Source organism: Alosa pseudoharengus, unplaced genomic scaffold, assembly GCF_046254945.1.
Source record: "Alosa pseudoharengus isolate Yale_2024_CS ecotype anadromous, Long Island Sound unplaced genomic scaffold, YU_APseudo_1.1 YU_APseudo_1.1_scf_11, whole genome shotgun sequence".
NCBI classification, from domain to species: Eukaryota; Metazoa; Chordata; class Actinopteri; order Clupeiformes; family Clupeidae; genus Alosa; species Alosa pseudoharengus.
The window spans coordinates 16,543,316-16,553,959 of NW_027468576.1; the positions used below are offsets into that span (position 1 = coordinate 16,543,316).

At 40.5% G+C, this 10,644-nt stretch overlaps 1 pseudogene; it reads right to left on the bottom strand.

Moving 5' to 3' along the window:
• Positions 1-4,285: 4,285 nt before the first annotated feature.
• Positions 4,286-10,201, bottom strand: LOC143116826 (cytochrome P450 2J4-like; annotated as a pseudogene).
• Positions 10,202-10,644: the final 443 nt, after the last annotated feature.

Genomic DNA, 10,644 nt, shown 5'->3' on the forward strand with positions numbered 1-10,644 from the left:
GTGTTCATCAGATCTGTTTTGACATGGATAGGTCGAAAGGTGAGGCAGCTAAATAGATTTATTGGATTTCTTTTGACAAAAAAGCTGTGTCATATGGGCAGGTCTTGTATAAACACAATGCATTTCCATGGGCAATTGAGAGATGTGGGAGAAAGTACTTTTTTCAGATGGAGATGCATCACTGCCAAAGACAAGCACCTCAGACATTGACGAAGAGCTTCAGAGGGAAGAGTTGAGGAACAGAACAACAAACAAAATCTGATGGTAATGGTTATGCACTACCTCTTTTCCAGCCATCCTTCATATCAGCAATGTGTGCAACCTCCATATACTCCACCAAAGCGCAGCCAAGACTCTGATCAAAGTAGCAAATAAATGTGCTATATAAATAAATTGACAGTGACATTGACATTGACATACTGACACAGAAACAACATCATCTGGGCATACCACTCCAGAAACAGGAATGATAACAAAGAGAACCAGGCAAAATAAAAAAGGCATATATGACCAAAAGAGTCCAGACATAGTCCTACTCAGTGATGCAAAAGGAGAATTACTAAATATGAACTGTCTGTTTCCAAAAAAGAATGAAGCTGCAATGAAGGATGAAAGACTTAACCCAACAACATGCTGGCTTGGGCTTGGCAGTGCATAATAATATAGGCAAATTACTGTAGGCTACTTCTGAACAGAGATGTGCGTACCCAAGAATTAGTTTGGTGAAATTAACTTCCACATCTTGTTACAGTAATTGACAATCAGGGGGGAGCAGTAAGGTGGTCTATTGTGCTTGTTCCTGGTACCTATTCCACCCAGGACTCCCACACTTCAAAAAATGTCACACCATCATCATCATCATCATCATCATCATCATCATCATCATAATCTGTATGCCAGGCCCAGTCAGATAAACTGCACATTGCAAAATCAAATAAGTCTAAGGCCAGCAATAGCCAGATGACACAGCAGACGACACATGAGCTGAGCATAGCCCTCCTTGATGGTAGACATAAGCCACCATTGTAGCTGCATTGTTTTTTTTCCACTAACTCTTCCACCAGCCACTTCAGAAAAGATAGAACTGCTTCAGGCTGAGAAAGACTGGACGTAGTTACAGCACATTGATGAGATTTTCTGACTCAATGGAGTCTCACAGGCTGCATGAAGAGATACTATGTTGAACCTCCGGGGGGCAGTGTACAGTAGGCCACAAACATTTTATCCTCCTTTCACATTCCCAACCCATGCAATAGCTTTGTTTTCCCTCACAAGCACAATAACATTACAAGGGTATATGCAAACTAATGCAGAAGCGGCTCAGAAAAATATCATAGCAATGACCCTTTGGGGGCACCATACATGAGTACCGTTACAGATTATTTGCTTAATTCACCCACTACAGGTTGTGGTAAACCATTTTAACCATTTTTTTAAAATCGTAGATATAAATATCATTTTCCACTATTGACCATGAAACATTTTGGTGTGCTTTTATAACAATAACAATAATAATGTCAATGCTTATGCCATATGGCAGCAAGAAACCCCAAACAAAGGTACCCCACTAACGCAAGATTCTATAATAGACTGTCCCCAGACAGCCCCCAGACATCTGCCTGAGGGTATATAAAAATATGATGGTACTGCAATGTCATGTCCAAGACAAAAGCCCTGCAGACTGATGTTCTGTGTGTGAGCATTACGTACTGTAACACATCCAACCAAAGGTCTCTTCCCATGAGACAGAGCAGGAAGAGAGCTGTTGCTCTGTTGAGTAATGTGTGTGTGTATGTGTGTGTGTGTGTGTGTGTGTGTGCGTGTGTGTGTGTGTGTGTGTGTGTGTGTGTGTGTGTGTGTGTGTGTGTGTGTGTGGGAAGGGGGTGGGCCACCAGAACTTGTTATGTAAGCTAGGTCACACAAGTGCACACATTCCAGTCCTGTACACATTTGAACACAATTAAAAAAGAGGCAGCAATTTGTCATCATCAGAGAAAATATTAAATTGTAAAGGGAAATCTGTCATTGTGTACAGTATAGAGTTTGAGTAGAGTTTGTTGTTCTGTAAGTACAGCCATTAAACCATTCTGTACTTTCTTTGTATCTGTCGGGGCACCACATCCTACATATTTACTTTATATAAGTGGAATTTAAGTTAAAAACTGACTCATTGTTCTGAGCTGTCTTTGTCGGGTTCTGGGAAATCAGGAAGTGTTTAGGTTGGGACAGGTGGAGTTATATTCACTCACACAAAAAGCATACAATTTTCAACAAATTAAAACAAAGTGCATTTCTAAGCAGCCATACGCATTTAATTGAAGCTACAATTACTAGGTTTTTCATAATTATGCACCTTCAGTAACTGTTCATGCAAAAACACAACTGATGTGCAAGTCAAAGTTAACACGGTGTCTTTTACATAATCCAGTATAGTTATTATAAACATTTTTATGATGTTATCCATTCCAGGATGTTTGTTTATCAGATATCCTGCAGCAGTAAACAGCACTGGCAGGAGTCAAGCAGGATCTGTGCATACACCCCAAACTTGGACTGGTTGGCTTTCAGCACTGTAACCCCTGTTGCCACTGAAGCATGTGACATTAGTGCATTTCACCCTTGTTCTCATTGCACTCTCCTGTGCATGTGTTTCATCACTCATACCTGATATGATTATTTTCTGCGTGTAGAGAAGACATCCTTTTGAATAGGCAAAAGGTGAACTTCATTGCAACTGCTTATGTTCTGTTACACAATATCCTGTCAGCCTAAGTACTACAAATATTTTCCCTCAATTACCCAGGGCGCAGTTATGGGACACGGGACAATTAGTTTTATAAACTACAGCAATATACCATTAAGTGCAAGGCAGTTCACTTACAGAATGACCGACAAATGTAAAAAACAGATTAAGGACTATAAAGGAAGATAAAGAGACAGTTAGTTAATCCATTAGTCATTACGTTAAGTATGGTAGCTAGGCCTGTATTAAAACGGCTTCACCTGACAATATTGGGATGAATGAGATGATGATATGTAATATGTTGCATGTTGACTAAATGCTTGATTGATTAAGACTAAGGCTATGTATAAGGCAGTATAAGTTGTCTTTATTTTGGTTATTCCTATTATTTCCTATCATTAATTATTTCCGCTTTCTTTGTTTGCCTTATCATCAAAGACATAATCTTACTCTCTTTGCCTTACTACGGTAAAACTGACACTAGCCCAGACTGGCCAGTGACTGGACAACCAACTTGCCCGACTTGCTCTTTCATTTGCCCCGGGCCAGCAGGCCGTTGCTTGAACCCTGTTCTAAGAAGACAGAAAGAGGAAATGGAGAGTTGATTAAAGACTGATAGATTTATTACGGATTGGACCTTCTCTGTAGGTGTCCTGTCCAGTAGTTAGTTGACCAGGTTGTGCTTCCAAGTTGTGATCCGAGGGCCTAGATATTATTTATTTTTAAAACGTTCTATGTCTGTAAAGAAACCTTTGCCCCCTGGGTAAATAGGCAAACCATTTAACATTCTCCCAAAGACTGTTTGGACTTGGACTGGATGACTTTCAGCACTGTAACCTCTGTTGCCACTTAAGCATGTGACATTTTACCGTATTGCACTCTCCTGTGTATGTGTTTCATCACTCATACCTGATATGATTCATTTCTGCGTGTAGAGAAAACATCCTTTTGAATAGGCAAAAGGTGAACTTGATTGCGACTGCTTATGTTCTGTTACACAATATCCTGTCAGTTTAAGAATTGTTTTTCCCAAATAGGCAAACCCTTTATGCTGAGTCACACACACTAAGCGGTAATGAAGGGTTCATAAGTGCAAACCCATTAATTTGTTGTTCTACTGCCAGGATGTTATAAAATGACATTATTTATATCAATCAATTTATTTATACATGTTTTCAACAAGCTGATACATTTGATAAATTTGATACGTTGATACATTTCTACAGATATAGATTTAAACGTAGCATTTTTCTGGCCTTTGATTGCCTAATAGATAACTTCCAGATAGTGTGGCAAACATAAAAAACTGTGTTACAATTAATCTTTTGTTATTAAAACAAGTGAACATAAACCATTACTATTAACCATTTTTGCATTTCCCTTATTCTTGTGAAGATGCTTGACTTTTTTTCTAAAAATAAGCATATAATACATCTGCGATGTATAATTTATGTTGCATAAGTTTAATGTCAATGCTCTGTCAGCGTGTATGTGCAAAAATTTTGAAAGGGAATGGGCTGCGTGTAATTCCCACATCTCCTTCCAGGCTTAGCTTGACTCCTTCTTGCGTGGAAAACCTAAATTTCTGAAACAGGCTCACGAAAAACAAAAACAGCTCCAGCCTAGCCATCTGTTCCCCAAGGCACACCCGCTTTCCTGTGAGAAAAAAACAGACACAGTTTCTTTAATCTTTAAGGTATTCAGACAAAACAGGAGAGGGGTCAATAAAAGGCTTCCTGCATTAAGTGCTGTGCTGAATGTGTTCTGTGTGATGTGTGCAAAAAAGACATTTTCTCAGGCAGTGTTTCCTCTACATTGATTTTGCCATGGTGGCCCCCCGCGGTAAAATGATTGCCCCCGCTCTATCTAGAATTAGGGCAGACGCACAATGTAGTTGAAGTTAATAGAACTTGTCAAAGGTTATTAGGGCCGGTCCCATTTCACTTTTGTTGTGTGTATTGTTGAGTTGATTTGGTGGGGCGGAGCTGGGAGTTTGCAGACTGGCCTGCCCCCAATGCTAAAAAAAAATCTAGAGGAAACACTGCATCAGGCAATGGAAAAAGAACAACAATCCCTTCACCTTTGAGGAGCAAGGTTGAGAAGCACTTATAAACGTCATGAATCCTGGGGTTTGCACAAAGTTAATGACTTTGAGTGCACTATAGGTCTAGATAAGAGCACTATATATCATAATTGTATGAAGAGAAATACAGTAAGGCAGTCACCGGTCAACTAGAGAAATTACCCATCTTATGCGAGTGAATCATTCTTGCCTTGGACATTTAATCCTACCTGCAGAGTTTCATTCAGACTTATCATAAAGCACTGATGTCAATATGGGCATCAGAGCTGTCCCCTACAGAAATAAAAACACAATCACAGATGTGAGACTGGTTATCAATAACATACAAATACAAATACATTAAAACCAACAGGAATGAGAATCATTGTCTGCTTGACTGAGAAAGAAAATCCAACCTTGGGTATAAAGTATCCTCCCAGTATTGTGTTCCTTGCAGCCTTTCGTGGACCATTCAGCGGTATAACATTTCCTACTCTCTGAATCTCGTGGATCACAGCGTCAGTGTACGCAATATTGGCTCGGTCAGCCATGCTGGGTTGGCGTGACTGCCCAACTACATGGTCAATTTCTGCTTGCATCTTCTCTGTAATTAAACAGGATGGTAAACATTCGACATTCAGTAAAGCGTTTGAAACCTTTCATAACAGTAAATCCTACTCTATACATACTTAACTTATTCCTTCAGTCATTCAAACTAGCGTGAATCACCATTACTGCATGTGCCCATGTATTCATTTTCTGCAGGATGAACTCCTCTGAGTCATTTGTAATCAATGATACACACTGAGTTGTCTTTAGGAGACAGCCTGACTCTCACCCTGTACATCTGGGTATTTGATCAGGAGCAGCAGGCCCCACTGCAGGGTGGTGGAGGTGGTTTCTGTCCCAGCAAGGAACAGATCCATTGAGATTTAGAATCAGACCGGTCTCATCAAAGCCATCAGTGGGGTCACATGAACCCTAAAGAATAGAAATAATAAACCCAGTGTAGCCTCATAATGCAGTCACACTGGTGCCAGATGATTATTACTAATTATCTTCAAGATCAGAACATTGAAATAATCCATCCCACATGTAAATTGTATGTATAAAATGGCAACAGTAAGCCTTATATGCATCTTAACTTCTAAAATTGAAACATTAACATGTTGGGCCCTAATTTCATTAATGGAATACAAGCAAAACAATGAGCAATGAGCATAGTAGGCCTACTGTGCGGTTTGTGGAACCGTTGAGCTGACCCACCCATACTATGGCATAGTTAGGGTCTTGCTCAAAGGATTTGCTTTGCTTGTTGCCAATTGTCAAATTAGGGCCCTTTATATTTGAGTAAAACAAGCAAATATTTACACTTTTCATCTCAGTAATGTAGGCATCAATGTAGTCTCTGGGGTTGTTTGGGTCAAAGTTGTCCTTGTGTCTGTCCACCTCTTTCCTTATAAATGCATGGATGTGTTCATAGTGGCTAAAAACGTCATTGTGTGACCCAGGTAGGTACTTCATTATGCCAGGAAAGGCCTCGTATAGCTAAAACAGGAAACTCATTAACTTGTACTCAGTTATTTGTAAATTACAAATATCAGTAGCAGATGCATCTGAGTACAAATAGTTTTATACTGATTACTTGCAACTAATTAATTAATCGTGTTAGCCGTAAGTGAGCAACACTGTTCCTTCTGACCAAATGGGCTTCTTCTGCCTGGAAGCTAGATGAGCACAAGACAATAGACAATGCTAGGGATACAAATGGACATATGAACTGCACATGCCAAGGTGGTACTATGTTAGGGCACTATATATCTCAAAGTGCATTATTTTTCAAACATTCATTATTCATTAGCCTACATCATGTGAGTCCTGAGGTGAGGCTTAAAACAGTTCAAATCCAAGATATGATATTAAAATTCCTAAATATACATATTAGCTTAAAACGGATGTCCGTAAGGTAATTCAAATGATGTATTCTCCTTTCAGAAAAAGGTGAGTACCTGAGCATAATTGAGCTCATGCTGATCCTACTAAGAACAATGTGTCACTCAATAACCACAGAATCCTCTTGAAAGTATTATCAGTATAATTAGTATAATCATACCACCGTCTGAATTTCATGTGAAAAATTGTGGTAGCGTAGTGGTTAAGGAGCTGGGCTAGCATGCAGTAGCCAGAAAAGTTGAGGGTTTAATTCCTTGCTTCCACCGTTGTGCCCTTGACCCAGGCACTTAACCCTAAGTTGTTCCAGGGATATTGTAACACTGCCTTTGTAATATAATTGACATATGTAAGTCGCTTTGGGAAAAGTGTCTGCTGCATGAAATAATGTAAATATTAAACTGTTGAGAAGAACTTTTGAATCAATTGGATCCAACTTCACAGTGTACTGTGGAGATATTGCGGGTTAAAATACAACTAACGTTGATGTTCCTCTCCCATCTTAAAATGTTCAAGTGTGCTGTGTAGAGTGTGGATTATAATATGCTATAATACCTGGGCCCATATTGTTACTTCTAGGGATATTGCGTCATTCATTAAATGAAGAATCTTCTTGAAAGTATCATCAGTATAGTCATACCGCTGTCCGAATACCAATTGACAAATTATATTGGAAGCAGCATTGATGAGAAGAACTTTCGGATCAAATGGATCACCTAGGAGGATGGAGAAGAGAGCAAAAACATCTATCAACATCCATTATACAAACTGCCCATAAAAAAGAGAGCAAAAATATTAAAGTTGTAGAAGGCAATAATATACGTGATATAAAACACTAACAAAAAAAGCAATCAAACAATTGTACAGCTTTCATGCACTTGTTTGAGCTAGTTCTCTAATGCATCCAATCAGTGTTCTAACTAAAAACAAATTTAGTTGTTATCTTTTCAGTGTGGGAACCAGGTGACCTGCAACACAGGCAGTCACATGACACACGCCACCACCTGAGGTTGCTCATGGTCACATGACTACTCAGGAAGTGATAAAAGGTTTGGTGATTGTAGGTAGATTCTCTTGCTGCTGTGCGATATGTTGCTTGAATTGGACTCCCTTTTCATGCAGGTAAGGGAAATGATTGTAGAGCATGCTGAATGTGTACAGTCTTTTAATGTTTAATTTATTTCACTTTTATCAGGGTGACCGTGTGTTCCTTTGTTCATGGAGGACACAGAGGCTACTGGCATTTTGACATTGTGTCCATTTATGAGCTGCTGGGCCATAGACGCTGATGCACTGGTAAATGCAACGATATTTATGTGTATTTTATTGATTGTTTTATATTAGTATTAGTGTTTACCGTATTGCTTTGTTTCTGTAGCTTTGGAATGCTCTCTCCCCCTTCCCTGTGTTCCGTGATGTGAGAACGTTGCACATTCCTACAAGTAGGCTTCTATTTGCTGGTCATAAGGTTGGATATGCTTTGCTGTTAAATGAAACTGCCAATTAATATGTTTTGTTTCTCTTTTAAAAGGGACCAGGCCAGCCACTGTTTTCTTGTTTCTGTTTTTGTTTGATTTAGCTCCTTGAACTGTAACAATTGGCCAGCTTATTAGCTGGGTTTTGTCAATGAGTCTGTCTCCACATCTCAGCAGTCAGACTTAGTGCTTAGTAGTGGTGATACTGGTGGCTACTGGTTATTTTCCTCTGTCTTTTGCACAGTTTTTCCTTGTACAAGGCCAGATCCGCTCTGCCATACTGCTCCTGTGAGGGGAACCACTTGGGTAAGGGACACTGTGTTGGTGTGTACTACCTGTAACCGCATCACAGTGTGATATTTTGTAGTGGCATTTACAGATCTTAAGTGTGTAGTGCTTGTAGTGTTGCATGCTTGTTTGGTGTTGGGTTTGCTGTCTCCTTCTTCTGTCTCTCGCCAGGGGTCTCCGGAGTTGGGAGCTTGTATGACCCGATCCGACCTTCTCAGATTGAGGAGAAACAGCCAGATACTCTACATAATTATCTGTTTTAATGTTTAAGACTGTGATTTTTTTTCTTTTCTTTGTGATTTTGTAATAAATTGATATATTTATCTGCATCCATGCCTGTCAATTGTCCCTTTGCGGGGAACGTATTGAACGAGCCACACTACGCACTGAGAAAGCTTAGGGTTCCTCCTGCCCTTTACGTGGTGTAGTCAGATTAGACATTAAGTATTCTGCATGCCCGGTACCACATCAGTATCCCAGTTGATTCTTAATACTATAAGCAAGGACTCAGCGGAATGTTACAGGGTCACTTCCTCTTCCTGGCCTGTACCTTTTTGCCTCTCCATCTCCTCCTGAAGATAGCGGCACTCCTCACAGATGGCATTCTCCATCGTCTTCTTCCCCAAGCCCAAGTTTTTGAGCGTGGTCAGTGTGAAACGACGATGCGTCCTCCATTTATGTCCACTACTGTTGAACAGACCCCCTAATAATCACAGATGAACAGCTGACTTGAGCATCATATTCGTGGCAGTGAAAGGAACACAATGCAGTTATTTTACCTTAAAATAATGGATTCAAACTCATTCTGATACTCTGACTTATATTATAGAGAAAGAAGTCTCTGACATTGGCAATGTGCACCCTGATGGCGCACCATGCAACGTTGTTGATTGAGTAGGATCATGAGCCTAGTGGTTTTTGACTACCTGGGTACCGTCTTAGCTCTAAATGACGTTTAATATTGACACAGAGCATATATATTGAGTTCACATGAAAACGCCTCTAAACACACATGTTGTGTTCTACTGTACATTCGCCAGTAGGTGGCGAGAACGTATTACGCGTTATTGATATGTACGTGTTCTGAATGATAAGAGAGAAGAAGAATACATGGAGAATGAATGAAACGTTACTGCTGTACTGCGTACTTATTTACTTACAAATTACTTACAGTTACTTTGCATACCTACTACCTTATTACTACTTAACAACCTAACAAATTGGCGACGAGTTTTTCTACCCACTACTTTCAATGATGGCTCTTTCACCTCCTTTTTCTACACCGTTTTTACAATGCCCTGGCGAACCTGCTCTGCCATTCCACACGTGGCTGAAAATGTTCCATAACTATTTGCAAGTGGTAGCTACGAATACAAATGGATGGCCAGATGCACGAAAACGTGCACTTCTTCTACACTGCCTGGGAACCGAAGGTCAGAGACTTTTCTACACACTGCCTGATCAAGGTGAGACCATGGAGGATGCTGTTAATACTTTAAAAGCTTACTTTACTCCACGTCGGAACATAGTGGCTGAGCGTCATGTATTCAGAAAACGTGCACAAGCTTCCCACGAATCAGTGCTACAGTATGTTGCAGCGTTGCGGGACTTAGCAAGTACGTGTGAGTTTGAGTCCAACTTAGATGAAATGCTACGTGATCAGTTGGTGGAAAACGTAAACAATCCTCGCATACGCGAACGACTGCTTATCGAACCTGACTTAACTTTTCAGAGAGCCATTACCCTTGCCACACAGATAGAAGCCGTTGGTGAGCAAGCTAAGCGAATTGCTGGCGATCGCTCAGCTCCTGTGCAAGCTGTGTCTGCAACCTCTACTGCACGCCGCCACCGCCGACCACCCTCACCTCCTCCAAAGCCATCTAGTGCGCCTTCTCGTTTTTCTGCCTCTGCTCCGTCTCTTCATGCATCCAGCCGAACCTGCTACCGCTGCGGATCGGACCGACATCTTGCAAATGACTCCTCCTGCCCTGCTGCATTAGTTAAGTGTAGAAATTGCAATAAGACTGGACACTTTGCCAGAGTGTGTCGTTCGTCACCAACACGCTCTGTGCATGAAATTTACTTGCCTGAAGTTCAAATACTGTACTTGCATGAACACACAGCAT